We start from the raw sequence: 22792 nt of genomic DNA on the forward strand, positions 1-22792 counted from the left end.
TCCATTCCCCTGTTGATAGACATGATAGACATTTAGTTTGCCTTTCCCCTAGACCCATATGTTTGTGTGTGTGTGTGTGTGTGTGTTTTTAGACGGAGTCTCTGTCGCCCAGGCTGGAGTGCAGTGGTATTATCTTGGCTTACTGCAACCTCCGCCTCTGGGATTCAAGCGATTTTCCTGCCTCAGCCTCCAAGTAGCTGGGATTACAGGGATCTGCCACCATGCCTGGCTAATTTTTTTTTTTTTTCTGCCAAGATGGAGTCTTCCCCTGTCACCCAGGGCTAGAGTGCAATGGCGTGATCTTGGCTCACTGCAACCTCCGCCTCCCAGATTCAGGCAATTCTCCTGCCTCAGCCTCCCGAGTAGCAGGAATTACAGGCACGCACCACTATGCCTGGCTAATTTTTGTATTTTTAGTAGAAACGGGGTTTCATCATGTTGGCCAGGCTGGTCTTGAACTCCTGACCTTGTGATCTGCCCGCCTTGGCCTCCCAGAGTGCTGGGATTACAGGGGTGAGCCACCACACGTGGCCTCTGTGTTTTCTTTTTTGTATTTCTGCCCATCCTCCATTTTTTTTTTTTTTTTTTGTTACAAACAGTGGTGCAGTGAGGGTTCCCCTTGTGCACATATGAGAGATACAAATGCCCCCCAGCTAAAGACACACCTGCCAGGAATGGCTGGATCACAAGCGAGGGACCTCTTCACTTTTCCTAGGCACTGCCTGTCCACATTCCCACAAGCAGAGTACGCTGTCTGAATTCCAGTTTCTCCACAGTCTCACCAGTGTTTAGTATCCTTAGATTTCAACAACTTTGTGAATCCAATGGGTATGAAGTGCCATTGTGTTATTTTCCTGATTAGTGGTGAGGTTGAGCATCTTTCCAAATGTTTTCTCTTCTGTAAATTGCCTGTTTGTATTCTTGTGACTATTCTATTTTATATTTTTTTCCTCAGAATTGATTTGTGGCAGTTCTTTGTGGATTTTGCACATGAATCTCTTATCAGGCGAATGCCTTTTCCCAGACTATAGTTTGTCTTTTTGCAGTGGGTTGGGGAAGTGGATTTGAGAGATTTTTTTTTTTTTTTTTGAGACAGAGTCTTGCTCTGTCGCCCAGGCTGGAGTGCAGTGGCGCGATCTCGGCTCACTACAAGCTCTGCCTCCCGGGTTCACGCCCTTCTCCTGCCTCAGCCTCCTGAGTAACTGGGACTACAGGTGCCCGCCATCACACCCGGCTAATTTTTTCTATTTTTAGTAGAGACAGGGTTTCATCGTGTTAGCCAGGATGGTCTCAATCTCCTGACCTCGTGATCTGCCCACCTCGGCCTCCCAAAGTGCTGGGATTACAGGCGTGAGCCACCATGCCCGGCTGATTTTTCAAATACAGTTAATTACACAAATCTTAATTGCTACAGTTTGATGGCTTTTTGTTTTTGTTTTTGTGTTTTTGTTTCGTTTTGTTTTGAGACAGAGTTTCATTCTTATTGCCCAGGCTGCAGTGCAATGGCACGATCTTCACTCATTGCAACCTCTGCCTTCCAGGTTCAAGAGATTCTCCGCCTCAGCCTCCCAAGTAGCTGGGATTGCAGGCATGCGCCACCATGCCCAGCTAATTTTGTATTTTTAGTAGAGATGGGGGTTTCACTATGTTGGTCAGGCTGGTCTCGAACTCCTGACCTCAGGTGATCCACCCACCTCGGCCTCCCAAAGTGCTGGGATTACAGTCATGAGCCACTGCGCCCTGCCTAGTTTGATGGCTTTTGACAAATACATGCAGCTATGAACCCACTCCTCTGTCATGTTATAGAACATTTCCACCATCCTAGCAAGGCCTTTCGTGCCCTTTCCCTGACAACTACTGGTTTGACTTCTTTTACTATTAATATGTAGTAATTTTGCCTGATTTAGAACTTAATGTAATAGAAAGAATACAGTAAGTCTGTCTGGCTTCTTGTGCTCAGCATAATGTTTTTAAGATTCATCTATGTTGTTATGTAGATTTCATTTTTATTGTTAAGAAGATTTCCATTGTATAAATATACCACAATATGTTTATCCATTCTCCTGTTGCTGGACATGTAGATTGTTTCAGGTTTTGGCCACTGTGAGGAACATGGCTATAAACATCCTTGTACCTGTCTTTCTGTGGACATGTGTTTTCATTTCTCTTGGGTAAATACCTCAAAGTGGAACTGCTGGATCATAGGGATGGTGCATATTTAACTTTATAAGAAACAACATGCTTCATCTTTTCACTCTGTTAAGGACATTGTCTGTCATCAGATTTAACAATCTTTTCCTTTCTGCTTTATGATTACTTAAAAAATCTTTTTCTGGGCCGGGCCTGTAATCCCAGCACTTTGGGAGGCCGAGGCAGGCGGATCACGAGGTCAGGAGATCGAGACCATCCTGGCTAACATGGTGAAATACTGTCTCTACTAAAAATACAAAAAATTAGCTAGGCATGGTGGCAGGCTCTTGTAGTCCCAGCTACTCGGGAGGCTGAAGAGAGAGAATGGTGTGAACCCGGGAGGCGGAGATTGCAGTGAGCCGAGATAGCACCACTGCACTCCAGCCTGGGTGACAGAGCGAGACTCCATCTCAAAAAAAAAACAAAAACAAAAAAATCTTTTTTCTGGCTGGGTGCGGTGGCTCACACCTGTGATTCCAGCATTTTGGGAGGCCAAGGCAGGTGAATCATTTGAGGTCAAGAGTTCGAGACCAGCCTGGCCAACATTGTGAAATCCCATCTCTACAAAAAATAGAAAAATTAGCTGGGCGTGGTGGCGTGCGCCTGTAATCCCACCTACTTAGGAGGCTGAGGCAAGAGAATTGCTTGAGCCCAGGAGGCGGAAGTTGCAGTGAGCCGATATTGCATCACTGCACTCCAGCCTGGGTGACAGAGTTAGACTCTGTTAAAAAAAAAAAAAATCTTTCTCTGATATTTTTTCTATGATTTCTTCTAGAAGTTTTAAACTTTGCATTTTACATTTGGGTCTTTAATTCACCTGAAATTGCTTTCTGTCTATTGTGTGATGTAAGAATCTATTTTTTCCCTCTATTCCTCATTTGAGGAACCAATATTTCCAACATTATTATTGACTAGACTATCACCCCTTCCCAGCCTCAATTGTAATACCATCTCTGCCATAGACGAGGTTTCCTCAAAGACTTAGACCTGTTTCTGGGCTCAGTTCTGTGCCATTGGTTTATTTTTCTATCCCTATGCCAATACCACACTGTGCTAATTACTATAATTTATAAAATGTTCTGCTATCTCATAGGGTAAGTCATCCCACTTTGTTCTCCAAAATTGACTTGTCTATTTAGGACCTGAGCTCCTCCATATAAATTGTAAGAGCAGTTTGTCAGATTGTGTGCACACACACACAGAGTTGAAATTTTGTTTGCATTTGCATTATATTGATCCACTGTTTGGAGAGAGGTTTGCCATCTTTATGAACCTGGGACTTCCCATTCATGAACATAATTTCTCTCTTTTTTTTTAGTTTTTTAAAAGTCTTAATAAAGTTATACATTTTTTTCCTCTGGAAATATTTTGCATAACTTTTGTTGAATTCATTTTTAGGTATCTTACAGGTTTTTGGCTATAGTAAATGAAATTTTTAAAAAATTACATTTTAAAATCATTCGTACTTATTATAGGAGCACAGTTGATTGTTGTACACGAATAGTTTATCCAGCCCTTTTCTCACTTTTTTTTTTTTTTTTTGGAGACAGAGTCTCATTCTGTCTGCAATGGCACAATCTCGGCTCACTGCAACCTCTGCCTCCCAGGTTCAAGCGATTCTCTTGCCTCAGCCTCCTGAGTAGCTGGGACTACTACAGGTGCCTGCCACTACACCTGGCTAATTTTTGTATTTTTGGTAAAGATGGGGTTTTGCCATGTTGCCCAGGTTGGTCTGGCCAACAGACTTCCAAAAGTCTGAAGACTTTTGGCCTCAAGGGAACTGCCCACCTCAGCCTCCCAAAGTGCTGGGATTACAGGCGTAAGCAACAGCACCCAGACTTTTCTCACTTTTCTAAAGTGCTGTTCTTGGATTTTTTTTTTTTTTTTTTTTAAGAAACAGGGTCTCACTCTATCTTCCAGGCTGGAGTGCAGTGGCATGATTATAGCTCACTGCAGGTTTGGACTCTTGAGCCTAAGCAAGCCTCCCACCTTAGCCTCCTGAGTAGCTGGACTATGGGCGTGCTGGCCTCCTCTTGGATTTTCTTTATGGACAATGCTATAAACTGTAGACAATGACAGTTTCATTTTTTCCTTTCAAGACTTTTCAGCTTTGATTTTCTTTCTAGTCTTTACACACTGGCTATGACCTCCAGAATAATGGTCTATAGAGGAGGTAAGAATAGGCAGCTCTTCATCCTAACTTTGAAGAGAATGCTTTGAGGAGAATTTTGCCCATGAAGTATGATGTTTGCTTTAAGTTTTTATAGATACACCCTTTTAAAGTTATAAAGTTTTTTTTCAAGTCTTAGTTTGCTAAGAATTAAAAATATATATATTTTTATATATAGTCTTAGTCCATTTCGTGTTGTTATAATAGAATCCCTGAGAATGGGTAATTTGTAAAGAAAAGAGGTTTACTTGACTCATGGTTCCGGAAGCTGGGAAGTCTAAGAGGCATGACACCAGTATCTGGGTGGCTTCTGGTGAGGGCCTTGTGCTGTGTCATAGCATGGTGGGAAAGCGGAAGGGGAAGTGGGTATGTGCTGAGAGACCAAACATGAGAGGCAACCTTGCTTTATAACTACCTGCTAGGCCGGGCGTGGTGGCTTACACCTGTAATCCCTTTGGGAGCACTTTGGGAAGCTGAGGCAGGTGGATTGCTTGAGTTCAGGAGTTTGAGACCAGCCTAGGTAACATGGCAAAACCTCATCTCTACACAAAATTTAAAAAAAAACTAGTCAGGTGTGGTGGTGTGCATCTGTAGTCCCAGTTACTCTACAGGCTAAGACAGGAAGATCACTTGAGCCCGGAAATTTGAGGCTGCAGTGAGCTATGATTGTACTCCAGCCTGGGTGACACAACGAGACCCTGTCTCAGAAACAAAAACAAAAACAAAGCCTGCTTGGGGAAATGAATCCATTCCCAAGAACTAATTGAGTCTCTAGAGAAAGATATTAATCTATAGTAATAACCTAATAAACCTCTTAAAGGTACCACCTCCCAATATTGATACACTGAGAATTAAGTTTCCAACATGAGTTTTGGCAGAGATAGTCAAACCATAGCATAGATCACAAATGGATATACACCCAGCCCTTAGTTTTTTCAAATAATTTTTCTATATATAATTTCCCTTTTTGATCTATTCCTGTTAATTATATTAACAGATTTTCTAATGTTAAACCATCCTTTTATTCCTGAAATAAACTTTGCTGGTTTATGTTGGTTGTTGTTATTATAGTACATAATGCTGTATTGGTTTGTGAACTTAAAAGAAATTTTTTTAAATTTTTAATTGTTGTGGGTACAGAGTAGGTATATATTTATGGGGTACATGAGATGTTTTGATACAGGCATGCAATGTAAAATAAGCATGTCATGGAGAATGGGGTATCCATCCCCTCAAGCATTCCTCCTTTGAGTTACAAGCAATTCAATTACACTCTTTAATTAAAATGTACAATTAAGTTATTATTGACTATAGTCACCCTGTTGTGCTATCAAAATCGTAGCTCTGTCGCCCAGGCTGGAGTGCAGTGCATGATCTCGGCTCACTGCAGCCTCCACCTCCCAGGTTCAAGCAATTCTCCTGCCTCAGCCTGCAAGTAGCTGGGACTACAGGCACCTGGCACCACGCCCAGCTAATTTTTGTATTTTTAGTAGAGATGAGGGTTACAGGTATGAGCCACCATGCCCAGCCCTTATTCATTCTTTCTATTTTTTTGTATGCATTAACCATCACCACCTCCCCATCAGCCCCCGACTACCATTTAGCCTCTGGTAACCATCCTTTACATTCATGAGTTCAGTTGTTTTGATTTTTAGATCCCACAAATAAATGAGAACATGCGATGTTTGTCTTTCCATGCCTGGCTTATTTCACTTAACATAATGACCTCCAGTTCCATCCATGTTGTTGCAAATGACTGGATCTCAGTCTTTTTTATGACTGAATAGTACTCCATTGTGTATATGTACCACATTTTCTTTGTACATTCATCCGTTAATTGACACTCTGAATCCTAGCTATTGTGAATAGTGCTGCAACAAACATAGGAGTGCAGATATCTCTTCAATGAACTATTTTCCTTTCTTTTGGGAATACACCCAGCAGTGGGATTGCTGGATCATATGGTAGCTCTGTTTTTAGTTTTTTGAGGAATCTCCAAACTGTTTTCCGTAGTGATTGTACTAATTTACATTCCCACCAACAGTGTTTGAGGGTTCCCCTTTTCTCCACATTCTCACCAGCATTTGTTATTGCTTGACTTTTGCGTAGAAGCCATTTTAACTGTGGCGAGATGAAAAAATATGGAATCCTTCATGAATGTGTGTATCATCCCCTGCACAGGGACCATGCTAATCTACTCTGTGTCATTCTAATTTTAGTACATGTGTAGTGAGTGCTTGGTTTGAAAACATTTTATTTAAGATTATTGCATCTCAAATTGTTCAAAAGTGGGATTGTGCTGTAATTTTCCTTTCTTATATTTTTCTTGTTTCTTTTTGATATCAAGGTTATATTTACCTCGTAAAATAGTTTGAAGGTTTTCCTTCTTTTCCCGTTCTTTGGAATCGTTTGCATGAAGTTGGTTATCTCTTTTTTGAATGTTTAGTAGAGCTAACTTGTAAAATCACCTGGACCACATATTGTGTGTTTGTGTATGTGGGGATAAATTTCTAAAACAGGAATTTAATTCCTTCAATGATTATTTGTTTATTCAGATCCTCTATTTCTTAGTCAGTTTTTTTTTTGTTTTTCCTTGAGACAGGGTCTTGCTCTGTTGCCCAGGCTGCAGTGTGGTGGTCCTCCTGCCTCAGCCTCCCAAGTAGCTGGGACTACAGGCATGCACTACCATGCCCTACTTATTTCAAAAAATTTATATATTTGTAGAGACGAGGTCTCACTCTGTTGCCCAGGTTGGTTTCAAACTCCTGGATTCAAGCAATCCTCCTGCCTCAGCCTCCCAAACTGCTGGGATTACAGGTATGAGCCACCTCACCCGGCCCTTAGTCAGTTTTGGTAGGTGTTTTTGTTCTGTGAAAATTTTCATTTCACCCAGTTTATTGGCATAATCTTGTTCATAGTATTTGCTTATTATTTTTAAAGTATCTATTATATCTGTAGATATTTAATTGCTAATATTATTTATTTGTACCTTCTCTTATTTTGATCAATCAGATCAAATTTCTGTCTACTGGTATTTTCAAATAACTAGACTTGATTACCCCTTCTATTGTTTCTTTGTTTTCTATTTTATTAATAGCTGTTCCTTTCTTTATTATTTCCTTCTATTTTCTTTGGATTTACTCTGACATAGTTTATAGAAAATCTTGAATCTGATATTTATTCAATTAATTTTCCAATTTCTTTTAATATACGCTTGTATGGCTTTTCCTCTAATTACTGCTTTTAGCTACATTCCACAAATTTTGACACAAAGAATTATATCATTCAGTTGTAAATATTTTCTAATCTTCGTTATGATTTTTTCTTTGATCCATTTGTTGTTCAGAAGTGTGTTTTTACATTTCCCAAACACATTACATTTTTTAAATTGTGCTGTTATTGATTTTGAATTTAATTGAATTGTGATGAGAGAATGTAGTCTACATAATATTGCTTCTTGATTTGCTTTGTATTGTAGTACAAAATCAATTTTCAAAATGTTCATGAAGCTTAAAAATGTATATTCTGTAGCTGTTGGTTGTGGAGTTCTCCATATGTTCATTAGATTAAACTTACTGTGTTTAATCTACAGCCTAACTTGGTTTTTTGTCTCTTGGATATTTCTGTTTCTAATTCAATTTCAAATTCCAGTTTCTAAGAGATGTTAACCTCTCCCACTATGCTTGTAGATTTTAAATTTCATCTTGTAATTCTATCAGTTTTTGCTTTTTATATTTAATTTTTGCTTAACATATTTTGAGGTTGTGTTAACTGGAAGCATATAAGTTCCGAGATGTTCAACCTTTTTGATTAACTCCTTTAATTATTATATAGTGACTCTTTATTCCTTTTTTTAAAAATTTTTAAATTTTTTTTTTTTTTTTTTTGAGATAGCCCAGGCTGGAGTGCAATGGCGCAATCTCGATTCACTGCAACCTCTGCCTCCTGAGTTCAAGCGATTCTCCTGCCTCAGCCTCCTGAGTAGCTAGGACTACAGGCATGAACCACTAGACCCGGCTAATGTTTTTGTAGTTTTAGTAGAGACAGGGTTTCACCATATTGGCCAGGATGGTCTTGAACTCCTGACCTCAGGTGATCTGCCCGCCTTGGCCTCCCAAAGTCCTAGGATTACAGGCATGAGCCACTGTGTCCAGCCAGCTTTTCCTCTTTTTTCCCCCCATTTCTTGGCTCCTATTGGGTTGATCTAGTTGTTTTTGTTTCTTTTTTTCACCTCTACTAATTTGAAACCTGTGAATACTATTTCTATCCTTTTAGTGTTATTCTTAAATGTTTAACATATATATATATATATATATATATATATACACGTATTCTTTACTTAACAGGGTAGCAATTATTCAACATCTTTATATTTTTCCCAGATAATGTAGGAACTATTTGATACTTGAAGTATGATCATTTTCTTCCTAGCTTACATATTGTTTTTCAGTTTTTTAATGTATCTTATTTCAATATCCTTAAATTATTTATTATAAAAATTCATTTTGTTTTATGATGGCATGGCTTATTCAGATTTATCTTTAACTCTACCAGTCTGTTCACTCATCGTTGTTTATTGCTTCTTGTTCCTTTTTCTATATTCAATTTTCTTCTCCCTGAAGTATATCCTTTAGTTCTTTGCACATTGGTACGTAATGGTAAAAAACACTCTTTCTTCGTTTGAGCAAAAGTCATTTTCTTTCATATAACATCTATCTGGGGATAGAATTCTAGGTGACCATTATTTTCTTTGAGTAACTTGAAGATATTTTCCCATCTTTTTTATTTATTTATTTTTTTGAGATGGAGTCTCCCTCTGTCGTCCAGGCTGGAGTGCAGTGGCGCGATCTCAGCTCACTGCAAGCTCCGCCTCCCGGGTTCACGCCATTCTCCTGCCTCAGCCTCCCAAGTAGTTGGGACTACAGGCGCAGAGGATGCACGCTCAGGGAACCACCGCGCCTGGCCAATATTTTCTCATCTTATCCTGACATCTATTGTTGCTGTTGAGAAGTCTACTGTCAGCCAGTACTGGCAATCAGTATTTTCTCTGTGACTGCTGTTTCTTTCTTTTCTTCTTCTTTTTCTTTCTTTCTTTCTTTCTTTTTTTTTTTTTAAATATTTTGTTAATGGCGAAAGGTTAGGGTAAGTAGAAACTTTTTGGAGGCCTTTTTGGCACGATCTATCAAAATTTTAAAGCTAGCATTCTTGTTTCCAGGAATAGATCCTGAAGATCTGATTGCACAAGGGCATGGAGCTATGTGAAGAAGGAAGTTCACGTGTAATTCTTTGTAATCATCAAACCTGGACAGGACATGGGGCGGCACGCGCAGGAACACACTCACTGGGAAGGATGAGGCGGCTCCCTGACGCTACGGGGTTCCGTGCACCTGCCCCGGCCTGCTGGGCCCTGAGGGGTCCTGGTGAGCAGCCAAGGCCCCTGTCCTCATGCAGGGTTCTGGGAGACACTGGGATCCATATGTATAAATAGGGGTGCTTTTCAGACAGGAACTGCCTGCGGTGTGTGAGGAAGCTGCTGCTGACGTGGCCCTAGCCGTTACACCCCGCCGTGGAGCAGGACATGCCTTCCGTCCTGACCGACTTCCAGGAGAACTGGGAGCCATTCAGGTCCGCTTGGCTGCCAAGGGGCACCCAGAGGCCCTACGGTGGGACGCGTACTACCCGGTGATGTGGCCCTGGCCGTCGCACCTGGGGGCGGGACGCCTGATGGGCTCTTGAGTTTCTTTATCTTCTTTGCTCTGTGCTATCCTGATACCACTTTGCTCTCGGGCAACTTGAAAGGCCTAGCGCCATCCCGGCTTGGAGTCCTCAAGGCCACTGCCCTGAGCGTGCGTCCTCTGGGAAGTCCATCACCGTTTACCTTGAATGCGCAGGAACACGTTCTGTGACTGCTATTTCTCCAGAGGATGATATGTTACTGATTTTCCCTGGACAGTCCTGGTTTACACCTGGCACCCTTTCAGAATTATTAATAGTGCTCTATTTACTCTCAAAAATATCGTAGTTAGAATGATAAATTTTGTGGCCATCCTAGGTGGAATTTCAATTTTTTTTTTTGAGACGGAGTCTCGCTCTGTCGCCCATGCTGGAGTGCAGTGGCGCGATCTCGGCTCACTGCAAGCTCCACTCCCCGGGTTCACGCCTTTCTCCTGCCTCAGCCTCCCAAGTAGCTGGAACTACAGGCACCTGCCACCAAGCCCGACTAATTTTTTGTATTTTTTTTTTAGTATAGACGGGGTTTCACCGTATTAGCCAGGATGGTCTCAATTTCCTGACCTCGTGATCCGCCCGCCTCAGCCTCCCAAAGTGCTAGGATTACAGGCGTGAGCCACTGCGACCGGCCTGGAATTTCATTTTTACTTCCCTTTCTAAGGATTAATTGTGCTTTCTGTATCTGATGATTCATCAATTCTGGATATTTTAAGCCATGTTCTCTTTTTAATAAGTCTACAAATAAAAACCTCTGATTTAAAATTGTATATTAAGAAAATAAGTTAATAAACATATGATTAGATTCATATATCCTTTTTCTCCTCACATTGTCTGGCCTGCCAATACCCTTTAGAGCTGGCATAGTTACTGTTAAAACACACCAGTTTTATTATGTAAATGGAACTTTTTTGGGCCCTCAGTCTCCAACGCTTGCTTCAACCCTTTGTGTGTTTGCTTTTATTGTGTGTCATACATACGTAATACATAAAACATATGTTAGCTACCACTCATGCCTGTAATCCTAGCACTTTGGGAGGCCAAGGCAGGAGGATTGCTTGAGCTCAGGAATTTGAGACTAGCCTGGGCAACTAAAATCTAAAAATTTTTTTAAAAATTTAATTTAATTTACTAAAATTTAAAAAAAAATTAGCCGGGTGTGGTGGTGTGCACCTGTAGTTGCAGCTACTTGGGGGGTGCTGAGGTGGGAGAATCACTTGAGCTGGGGAGGTCGAGGCTGCAGTGAGTCCTGATCATGCCACTGCACTCCAGCCTGGCAACAATGCAAACCTTGTCTAAAAACAAAACAAAACAAAACATATGTTAAAGAATATGGTGCCCAGCACTTCGGTGAACAGTTTGAACATTATTTAATGCCTGGGATGCTCCCTTTGGCTGATATTTAAGTGTATTCTGTTGCAGTCCCCATGTAACCGCTATTCTGAATTTTATGTTGATTATTCGATTACTCTTCCGTATAGTTTTTACCACATGTATTTTAAAACAATTTATTATTATTTTTTCTGCTTTTAGAATGTACACAAATGGAATCATATTGTATTATATATATGCTTCAGTGACCTGATTTTTTCCCCTTCAAATTTATATTTTTGAAGTTAATTAATGTTGATGAATATCACTGTTGTTCATTTATTTCAGCTGTGGTATAGTAGCCCAGTGTTTGAATATATCACAATACATAAATCCACTCTACTTCTTATGGACACAGAGAATGTTTCCACTTTTTTAGTAATTATATACCTATCACTGGGACTGGGGGTCATAGAGTGTACACATGTTCAACATTATTAATTAGTACCTAACAACCAGTTGTGATATCAGTTTCCATTCCCATTTGCAATATTTGAATTTCTTTTGCTTCACATGCTCACTAGCACTTGGGACTGTCAGTGCTTTAATTGTTGCCCAGTTGGTAAGCATGGAATGGTAGGGCTTTGAGTCTGTTTGTTTAAACTTTTAATTTTGGCTTTGTGATTTTAATTTGCATTTCCTTAATTCTCAATTGTGTTAAGCATATTCTCATATTTATTACACATTGGCCTTTGATCTTCAGTGGAATTCCGGGTTTTCATCTATTTCCTTTGGGGCTATTTTTCTCTTTCTTATTGATTTATAAGCATTCTTTCTATGTTCTGGAAATTAATCCTTTGTAATATGTGTTGCAATTGTCATCTTCAAGTTTGTGTCTTGTTTTTTCTCATTCTTTATGAAGTCTCTTGAAAACCAGAAGTTTTTAATTACTTCATGCACTTTCTTTCTTTCTTTCTTTCTTTTTTCTTTTCTCTTTTCTTTTCTGTTTTTTTTTTTTTAGAGTTGAGGTCTCACTCTATCACCCAGGCTGGATGGAGTATAGTGGTGTGATCATAGCTCACTGCAGCCTCGAACTTTTAGGCTTACACGATCCTTTTACCTCAGTCTCATGGGTAGCTGAGGTCATGTGTGAGCCACTGTGCTCACCTGACCTTTTTTTTTTTTTTTAAGGTAGGTGCCGTTTTGTCCTTTATTTAAGAAGTCTCTCTCTACCCTGAGGACCTAAATTACGAAATTATTGTTCTATATTATCCTATATCTTGTCCTAATTTTTGTTATAGTTTCACCTTTCACATTTGTGTTTAAGCTACTTTAAATGGCTTTTTATGTAGGGCATGTAGGAGGAATTAATTTTAACTTTTTTACATACGGACAACCAATTGTGCCAGTATCATTTGTTGTGGTCCATCCTTTTCCTATTAAACTATAACATCTGTTCTGTCATAAATCCAGCTTCCATATGTTTTAGTTCACTTGGGCTACTAACACAAAATACCATAAACTGGTAGCTTAAAAACAACAGAAATTTATTTCCTGTTGTTCTGGAGGCTGGGAAGTCCAAAATCAAGGCGAATTTGGTGTCTGGTGAGGGCCTGCTTTCTGGCTCTTAGATGGCAACTTCTTGCTGTGTCCTCACATGGTGGAAGGGGTGAGGGTTGTATTGCAAGCCTCTTCTTATGAGAGCACTAATCCTGTTCATGAGGGTGCCACCTCCTTGACCTCATCACTTCCCAAAGGCCCCACTTCCCATCACCGTGGAGAGGAAGATGTCAACGTATGCATTTTTGGGGGATATAAACATTTAGACCATAGCACCATATCTGCCTACATTTGTTTCTGGGCTTTTTCTTCTATTTCATCAGTCTACTCTTGCACCAATACCATACTATTTTTTTTATTACTGTAGCTTTGTCTTGATAGCTGGTAGGGCAGCCTTTATTTTCATATCTACTAGGGCAAATCTTCCCCTCTTGTTCTTCTTCAAGAATGGCTTAGGTTTTTATGGCCCTGTCATCTTTCCTACATATTTTATTTATTTATTTATTGAGATGGATTCTCTGTTGCCCAGGCTGGAGTGCAGTGGTGCGATCTCAGCTCACTACAACCCCACCTCCCAGATTCAAGCAATTCTTGTGCCTCAGCCCCTGGAGTAGCTGGAATTACAGACGTGCACCACCACACCTGGCCCATTTTTGTATTTTTAATAGAGATGGGGTTTTGCCATCTTGGCCAGGCTGGTCTCAAACTCCTGGCCTCATGTGATGTGCCCGCCTTGGCCTCCCAAAGTGCTGGCATTGCAGGCGTAAGCCACCATGCCTGGTAATCTTATTCTTTCAAAGTCCCTGTCCTTCCAGCTAAACCATTAGCCTCTGTCTAGGAATCCAGGTAATATCCATACATCCATACCTCCAGCCTGGGGGTGGGGCTGGGAGAAGCCACTGATTATGAGACAGTCTAAGAAACTACCATATCTTGCCATTATGACTGTGAAGTAAGTTTGTGGAAAGGCTATGAAATGCAGTTTCTGTACAACCTCTGAGTGGGAGCTTGCGGAAAAATTGCAAATCCATGTCTGACTGTCACAACCTGAAAAAAATGGCTATTATTTTACCTTACTTCTACCCACCTTCCAATCTTGTTCAAGTTTTCTTATTGGCTAACTCTACCTTGGAGTCATAGTAGTAAAAGTAAGTATCTGACTTAAAAGAAGTGATGGTGGTACCAAGTGGACAATGGACTATCTAGCCCAGTGCTATATACTTATATTGATCTCAGTTATTTCCGTGTGTAGGTAAGGCATTGCTAGCCACCTGGTTTGGGAATGGCTTCCAGGAATAATACTACTCCCCACTAACCCTGTCAGTTCACCTGAGATTGTGGCATAAGGTACAGAGATCAGATGTTGTACGAGGATAACAGGCCTGTGATGTTCAGCATTAGATGCATATGGTTGTTAAAGGAGACGTAAGGTTTGAGATGTATGATGGCAAAAGCTAGTCCGTTCAAATGTGAGATACAGATATGTTTTGAAGTTAATGTTTAAAAGCTTGTTATATCTATGTTTAAAATAATCAATCTCTCTTTCTTTATCCTTTGAATGATTGGTCTCAAAATAACACTGCAACTCATAACAACGTAATACTATTCTTAAAATGTTCTATTGTAGGCAATCAGGCAAGAGAAAGAAATAAAAGTCATCCTAATAGGAAAGGAACAAGTGAAATTGTCTCTGTTTTATGGTGACACAATCTTATATATAGAAAACCTTAAAAACTCTGCCAAAAAGCCTGTTAGAGCTGATAAATAAATTCAGTAAAGTTGCAGCAGACAAAATCAACATATAAAACTCAGCAGCATTTTTATACACTAATAGCAAACTATCTGGAAAGAAAATTAAGAAAACAATCCCATTTACAGTAGGAAAACACACAAAATAAAATAATTATGTGTAACTTTATCAAAGGAGGTGAAAGACCTAAAGACTGAAAACTTATATAAAACATTGATGGGCTGGGTGCGGTGGCTCATGCCTGTAATCTGAGCACTTTGGGAGGCCAAGGCAGGCGGATTGCCTAAGGTCAGGAGTTGGCCAGCATGGTGAAACCCCGTCTCTACTAAAAACAGGAAAAATTAGCCGGGCATGGTGGCAGGCACCTGTAGACCCAGCTACTCAGGAGGCTGAGGCAGGAGAGTCACCTGAATCCGGGAGATAGAGGTTGCAGTGAGCCACGATCATGCCACTGCACTCCAGCCTGGACAACAAGCGCGAAACTCCATCTCAAAATAAAATAAAATAAAATAAAACACTGATGAAATAAATTGAAGAAAACACAAATAAATGGAAAAATATCCTGCATTGGTGGGTTGGAAGAATTAATATTATTAGACTGTCTATACTACCCAAAGTGATTTACAGATTCAGTGCACTCTCTACCAAAATTTGAATGTCAGTTTTTCACAAAAATAGAAAAAAAAGATTCATAAATTCATATGGACCCACAAGAGACCCTGAATAGCCAAAACAATCTTGGGCAAAAAGAACAAAACTGGAAGCATCACACTACTAATTTCAAAGTATATTATAAATCAACTGTAATCCAAAGAGCATGGTACTGGCATAAAAACAGACCCAGCAGTGAGACAGGATAGAAAGCCTAGGAATAAACCCAGGCATTTATGGTCAATTGATTTATGACAAAGGCACAAAAGAATACACAATGGGGAAATAACAGTCTCTTCAATAAATGGCATTTGGAAAACTGGAAATAATCAATTATGCACATGCAGAAGAATGAAATTGGATCCTTATCTCACATCATATACAAAAATCAACACAAAATGGATTAAAGATTATTAAAAGACCTAAAACTATAAAGCTACTAGAAGAAAACATAAGGAAAAACCTCCATGGCATTGGTCTGGGTGATGATATTTTGGATATGATCCCAAAAGCACAGGCACCAAAAGCAAAAGTAGATGAATGGGATTGCATCAAACCCAAAAGCTTCTGCACAGCAAAGAAAACAATTAACAAAATGAAGAGACAACCCACAAAGTGGGAGAAAATGTTTGCAAACCATACATCTGATAAGTGGTTAATATCAAAAATATATAAGGAACTCAACGCAATAGCAATAAGATAAATAACCTGATTTTAAAATGGACAAAAGACCTGAACAGCCATTTCTCAAAAGAAGACATGCCAATGGCCAATAGGTTCATGAAAAAATGCTCACCGTCACTGATCATTAGAGAAATACAAATTAAAGCCACAATGAGCTATCACTTCCCACCTGTTAGGGTGACTATTATCAGAAAGATAAAAGATTACAAGTGTTGGTGAGAATGTAGAGAAAAGGGAACCCTTGTACACTGTAGGGGGGCATGTAAATTAGTACAGCTACTACAGAAAACAGAAAGGATGTTCCTCAAAAAACTAAAAATAGAACTACCATATTATCCAGCAGTCCTACTACTGAGTATATATTCAAAGGAAATGAAATCAGTATATTGGAGAGACATCTACACTCTCATGTTTATTGTAGCATTATTCACAATAGCCAAGATATGGAATGAACCTAAGTGTCCATCAACAAATGAATGGATAAAGAAAATGTGGTACATATACATGATGGAATACTATTCAGCCTTGAAAAAGGAAAGCCTGTCATTTGTGACAATGTGGATGAACCTGGAGGACCTTATACTAAGTGAAATAAGGCCGACACAGACAAATACCAAATAATTTCACTTATACAAGCGTACCTTGCTTCAGTGTGCTTTGCAGATAGTGCTTTTTAAAAAAAATAAATTGAAGGTTAGTGGCAGCCTTTGTTGAGCAAGTCTATCACCGCCATTTTCGCAACAGCATAATCTCACTTTGTATTTCTGTGTTACCATGTTAGCAGTAAAGTATTTTGAAATTAAGGTATGTGGCCAGGCACATGGTGCCTCATGCCTGTAATCCCAGCACTTTGGGAGGCCGAGGCGGGTGGATCGCCTGAAGTCAGGAGTCTGAGACCAGCCTGGCCAACATGGTGAAACCCTGTCTCTACTAAAAATACAAAAATTAGCTGGACATGGTGGCAGGCGCTTGTAATCCCAGCTACTCAGGAGGCTGAGGCAGGAGAATCACTTGAACCCCGGGAGGTGGAGGTTGCAGTGAGCCGAGATGGTGCCATTGCACTGCAGCCTGGGCAACCAGAGCGAGACTTTGTCTCAAACAAAACAAAACAAAACAAAATTAAGGTATGCACATTTTTAGACATAATGTTATTACACACTTAATAGACTACAGTATAGTGTAAACAAAACTTATATGTACTGGGAAACCCCCAAATTTGTGATTTGCTTTATTGTGGTACTTGCTTTTTTGTGACAGTTTAGAATCAAGCCTACAATATCTCTGAGATATGCCTGTTTGTGAAATTTTAAAAAGCTGAACTCATAGAAGTAGAGAGTAGAATGATGGTTATCAGAGGCTGGGAGTGGGGGCAGGGAAGGGGAAGTTATTGGTCAAATTGTACAGTCCGAGTTAAATAGCAGATTAAATGCAACTGAAGCAATAACTGGTGAGCTGGAATTCCTCAGGTAGGAGGAATAAGTTTGGAGGTCTATTACATAGCAGGATGACTAAAGTCAATTATAATGTAAATGTATTGTGTATTTCAAAATAACGAAGAGTGGGCTGGCCGTGGTGGCTCACACCTGTAATTCTAGCACTTTGGGAGGCTGAGGTGGGTGGATTGCTTGAGCTCAGGAGTTCGAGACCAGCCTGGGCAACATGGCGAAACCCCATCTGTACAAAAAATACAAAAAATTAGCCAGGTGTGGTGGTGGATGCCTGTAGTCCCAGCTACTTTGTGGGGGGCTGAGGCAGGAGGATCGCTTGAACCCAGGAAGTTGAGGCTGCAGTGAGCCAAGATTGCACCACTGAACTCCAGCCTGGGGGCCAAAGTGAGACTGTCTCAAAAAATGAAAAACAAAAACAAAAACAAAACAAAAACTAAGAATAAATTTCAAATTTCTTACCACCAAAAACAAGTGAGGTGATATGATGGGTATGTTAATTATCTTGATTTAATCATTCCACATTGTATACATATATCAAAACATCACATTGTACCCCACAAATATATACAACTATGATTTTTCAATTAAAAATATTAATTTTTAAAAATAAAAGAAATGAAGAAAATTAAATTTAAAAAACATTCTGTTGCGTAAGAAGCAATAAAATAAATTATTAACAGAGCTATCTTCCAGCTCACCAGTTATCTCTTCAGTTGCATTTAATCTGCTATTTAATTCATCTATTGGGTTTTACATTTCAGTGGCTTTCTGTATTTTTCTAATAGTTCAAGTTGGGCATTTTCCAAATATGCTTGTTCTTTGTAATGACATCTTTCTTTTTCTTGTTTTGAGCCCATTCCTTTATGTTGTTAATTATTTAAGGCTTACTTATTTTGAAGTTTCTATGTTTGTTCTAATGGTTGAACATTTGGCAAGGTTGATCAAATCTATTGCTTACTCTGTCTGATTCTTGCTCACATACATAACTTGTAATTTTGGACTATGAGCTCATCTATGGCAGCCCTCTCTCTGTGGGAATCATACGCAGCCTTCATTGAGAGCATGCCCTCCAGAGTAGTTTTGTGTTTGTTACTGTCAGGAATCCTAGGGGTGTCACTGTCTTGAAGATAGTCATTAGGTTACATGACCAGTTTGGGAGTTCCTGGACTGCAGGAGTACAATCAAACTTTCTCACCTGACATGAGGTGAAGCCCCACAGTTCCAGCCCTTGGGGGAGATTTTTTCCCACTCAGAGACTAGGATAGAGCAGAAAAGCTTCCTTATAACCTCTTCACTCCCCTCTACCTCCTACCCCCACCCCATACAACTACAGCATTAACTCAAAAGCTTATTCCTTTGATATTTACTCCTCTCTCAATTTTTGGTCCCTGGGAATTTCCTTACTCACTTGAGCTCTTAGCTCTGCTTTTCAGAGGCCAGCTATTGTATTTTATCCATAATTTCTAGGTGCCTATTAGTGGGAGAGTTTTCAGGTTATCTAAGTGAATCCTGTTTCCAAGACCATGAGGCTTACTATTTGTTTTTGTTAATCATTGTGTCCCTTTTGCCTATTATAATGCCTGAAAAGAAAAAAAGTATTTAATTAATATTCTCTTTTTTTTTGAGACAGAGTCTCACTCTGTCACCCAGGCTGGAGTGCAGTGGTGCAATATCAGCTCACTGCAACCTCTGCCTCCTGAGTTCAAGTGATTCTCCTACCTTCAGCCTCCTGAGTAGCTGGGATTACAGGCATACACCACCTTGTCTGGCTAATTTTTATATTTTTAGTAGAGACAAGGTTTTGCCATGTTGGCCAGGCTGGTCTCGAACTCCTGACCTCAAGTGATCCGCCAGCCTCAGCCTCCCAAAGTGCTGGGATTACAGGTGCGAGCAACTGTGCCCAGCCTCTCTTCTTTTGTTCTTAGTCTCTCTTGGTAACCGAGATCTTTAAACCTCTTGGCTGTCCCCCAGTGCCCAGCAGATCATGGCCCACAGCAAGCACTCAAGAAATTTTTGTGGAATACATTGAAAGAATAAATTGGACAGATGAGGACTCTGATACCAGAGATGTGAAGCAACTTAAGTCTCTGGAAGTTCCGTGCTGGTAAAGGGGATTTCTAGATGATGTTGTCCACTCACATTTCTGTTTTCCACAAATTAACCCGTCCCAGCAGTCATAGGAAGACTTTCCCCCTCTAGTCATGCCCTCTGGATCTGATTTGATTGGAGAGTGTGGTCCTGTGCGCCCACTCTCTTCTCCAGGTGTCAAGATGTCAGTACCTCATACCCAAGAGCTGCAAGTCTAATGACCCCAAAGGGGTTGTTGGTGGTGGCAACTGAGAGCGTAGGAGAGAGGAAGAAGGAAAGCGAGAGAGAGAGTGGCCATCGAGGAGAATGGAAGTGCTCTGTGTGCTTCCAGATCACCTCATCTGTGGTCTGCTGCACCATTGCTGATTTCCATTCCCTCTTTTTATTTATTATGATTAAATTTGAACTCTTGGTAAGAGGTCACTTGTTTTAGCTAAGAATGACTTGATTGATTTATTCCTCTTAGTGTCAAAGAATAACAAACCTTGTCCTAACTTGAGCCCTCCCTGGCTGTCTGGGAGTATACTCACTTTGAGCCATGTGGGCGTGGCGGTGGAGAGAGCCCTGAGCTGGGAGCCGGAAGCCCTTGGCTCCTGGCCAGGCACCACCACTGTGTGACCATGGGCAAGTCACTTGCCCTCTCTGGACTCAGCTCTACCATCCACAACTTGAGAGGATGATCTTTAAGAGTGTTTCCAGTTGTGACATCCTGTGGTTCTATTTTACCATTACTTATTCCTTTTCTAGTGCTTCTCCTTTCTTCATGGAGATCCAGGTTTCTGACATATAATTTTCCTTCTCTCTGAAAAGCTTCTTTTAACATTTCTCGCAAGGCAGGTCTACTAACAACAAATTCCCTCAGTTTTTGTTTGTATGATTCTCTGCTAGAGATCAGAAGCATGGTAACAGAAATGAAGAGTGCTTTTTTTTTTTTTTTGAGACAGAGTCTTGCTCTGTTGCCCAGAATGGAATGCAGTGGCGCATGATCAGGGCTCACAGCAGCCTTGACCTCCCAGGCTCGAGCGATCCTCCACCTCAGCCTCCCACACATAGTTGGGACTACAGGCACGCACCACCATGCCCAGCTAATTTTAAAATATTTTGTAGAATCAGGGGTCTTGCTGTGTTGCCAGAGCGAGTTTCAAACTCCTGGTCTCAAGTGATCCTAGCACCTTGGCCTCCCAAAGTGCTGGAATTACAGGTATGAGCCACCATGCCTGGTCGCCCTTAGCATCTTAATTATAGTTTTTTAAACATTTCTGGTCTGATTTAATTCCAACATTTCTCCCATGTCTGAGTCTGGTTCTGATGCTTGCTCAGTCTCTTCAAACTGTGTTTTTTGTGTTTTGGTATGCCTTGTAATTTTTTCTTGATGGCCAGACATGATGTACTGGGTAAATGGAACTGTAGTCAACAGGCCTTTAGTGATTTGGTGGTCAGATGCTGCGGGGAAAGGAAGTGTTCGATAGTCCTGTGATTAGGCCTCAGTCTGTTGGTGAGCCTGTGCCCTTGGGCTGTGATCTTCACAAGTGATTCTCAGTACCCCCTCCTTAGGTGGAAAAGGGTGGCTAGAGGGGGCTAGAGTTGGCTATTTCTCTTCCCCTGGGTTATTGGGCTCTCATAAAGCCCCAGTAGGTTAGGCTATGATAAAACAGTTTGTATTGAGCGCAGTCCTTATTTATTTATTTATTTATTTTGGGATGGAGTCTCGCACTGTCACCCCTGCTGGAGTGCAATGGCGTGATCTTGGCTCACTGCAACCCCCGCCTCTTGGGTTCAAGCGATTCTCCTGCCTCAGCCTCCTGAGTAGCTGGGATTGCAGGGGCCCACCACCAGGCCCGGCTAATTTTTTTGTATTTTCAGTAGAGATGGGGTTTCACTATATTGGCCAGGCTGGTCTCAAACTCCTGACCTCATGATCCACCCGCCTCAGCCTCCCAAAGTGCTGGCATTACAGGCGTGAGCCACCACGCCCGGCCATCCTTCTTACAAAGAACAGAATGCTCTGGTGCATTTCAGAATGGCTACTTTTCACCTCCTCCTGCTGGGAACACTGGATTTTTCTCTGATCATCATTGTGAGAAGCTGTTAGAGTTCCTGTAGATAAAACTCACACAAGAGTGAGGGCTCGCCTGCAACTGGGCTCCCTCGGGGTTTTACTCTCAGACTCGTCCACGCTGAGACTCCAGCAATTACCAGTTACGGTTCAGGTTTTCCTGCCCCAATACTGGTTCCCACAGTGGTTTCTGCTCAGGTTTTCTGTCCTGCTAAGTTGCGATTTTCTGTGTACTCCTGTCTGTCTCTCCAGTTTTGGGGTAGGATGCGATGTGTAGCTATAGAATAAACGAAGCAAGGTTAAAAATGAAGCATAGCAAAAAAGGCTGGAGGTGGAATCATGGGTGATTTTTCTTTCTCTGGGGAGGCACTTTTGCTCTGCTCACTGCATTTTCTACGTTTCCTTTAGTGAGAATGTATCTCTCTTGTAATGGCAAACAAACCATATTAAAATAATATTTTAAAGGCTGTTCCATTTTGTGCTGCTGGGAGATGGGAGACCTGGTTGACCCTCACGTCCATGCCCGGACCCACCAGGGACATCGATGGGTTGGAAGGTGTCAGGGGAATTTGTCGGTGATGAGGTGAGAGCACCACAGCTGCCCGTGCTGGCAGCAGCTGCTCAAACAGAGGCTATTCTGCTTAAAAAAATAAAGATAGGGCCATCCTTATGGCCTGGTATGGTCCTAGGGAAAAAGAATTTGTTGCCTTCTAAGGGAATCTGGAGGGCAGAAGCAGCACTGCTGGGGGACGCCTCAAGCTTGCAGGGACCCAACTTTTGGCTTAATAGAAGAAAGACTGGCCAACCTTGCAAACTGTCCAAGATTAGAGGCAGCATAGCCTTAAGAGACAGTGAGTCCCTCGTCATTGGGAGAGTATAACCGAGGTTGCTGACCACTGTCAGGGACACTGCAGTGGACCTTTCCTGCAGTGCTTCGAGACTGTGGTAGAGGAGCTCAAAGCTGCCCTTTCATTTGTTAAGAGAGAAGGAATGAATTGAAAGAAGAGGAATTAATACCATCATGGCCAAGAGAGGGGCCTCTCAAGTCAGACAGCTGGCTTTAAGCGCTGGATCTGCTACTTACTAGCCGTGCAATTTTAGGCAAGTTGCTGGACCTATGTGTGGCTCAGTTTTCTCATCTGCAAAATGGGTGAAAT

At 41.0% G+C, this 22792-nt stretch overlaps 1 pseudogene; it reads right to left on the reverse strand.

Annotated features, from left to right (window-relative positions):
* Positions 1-6495: 6495 nt before the first annotated feature.
* Positions 6496-6610, reverse strand: LOC112206108 (U6 spliceosomal RNA; annotated as a pseudogene).
* Positions 6611-22792: the final 16182 nt, after the last annotated feature.

This window comes from Pan troglodytes, chromosome 19, assembly GCF_028858775.2.
Source record: "Pan troglodytes isolate AG18354 chromosome 19, NHGRI_mPanTro3-v2.0_pri, whole genome shotgun sequence".
In the NCBI taxonomy this organism is placed as follows: domain Eukaryota; kingdom Metazoa; phylum Chordata; class Mammalia; order Primates; family Hominidae; genus Pan; species Pan troglodytes.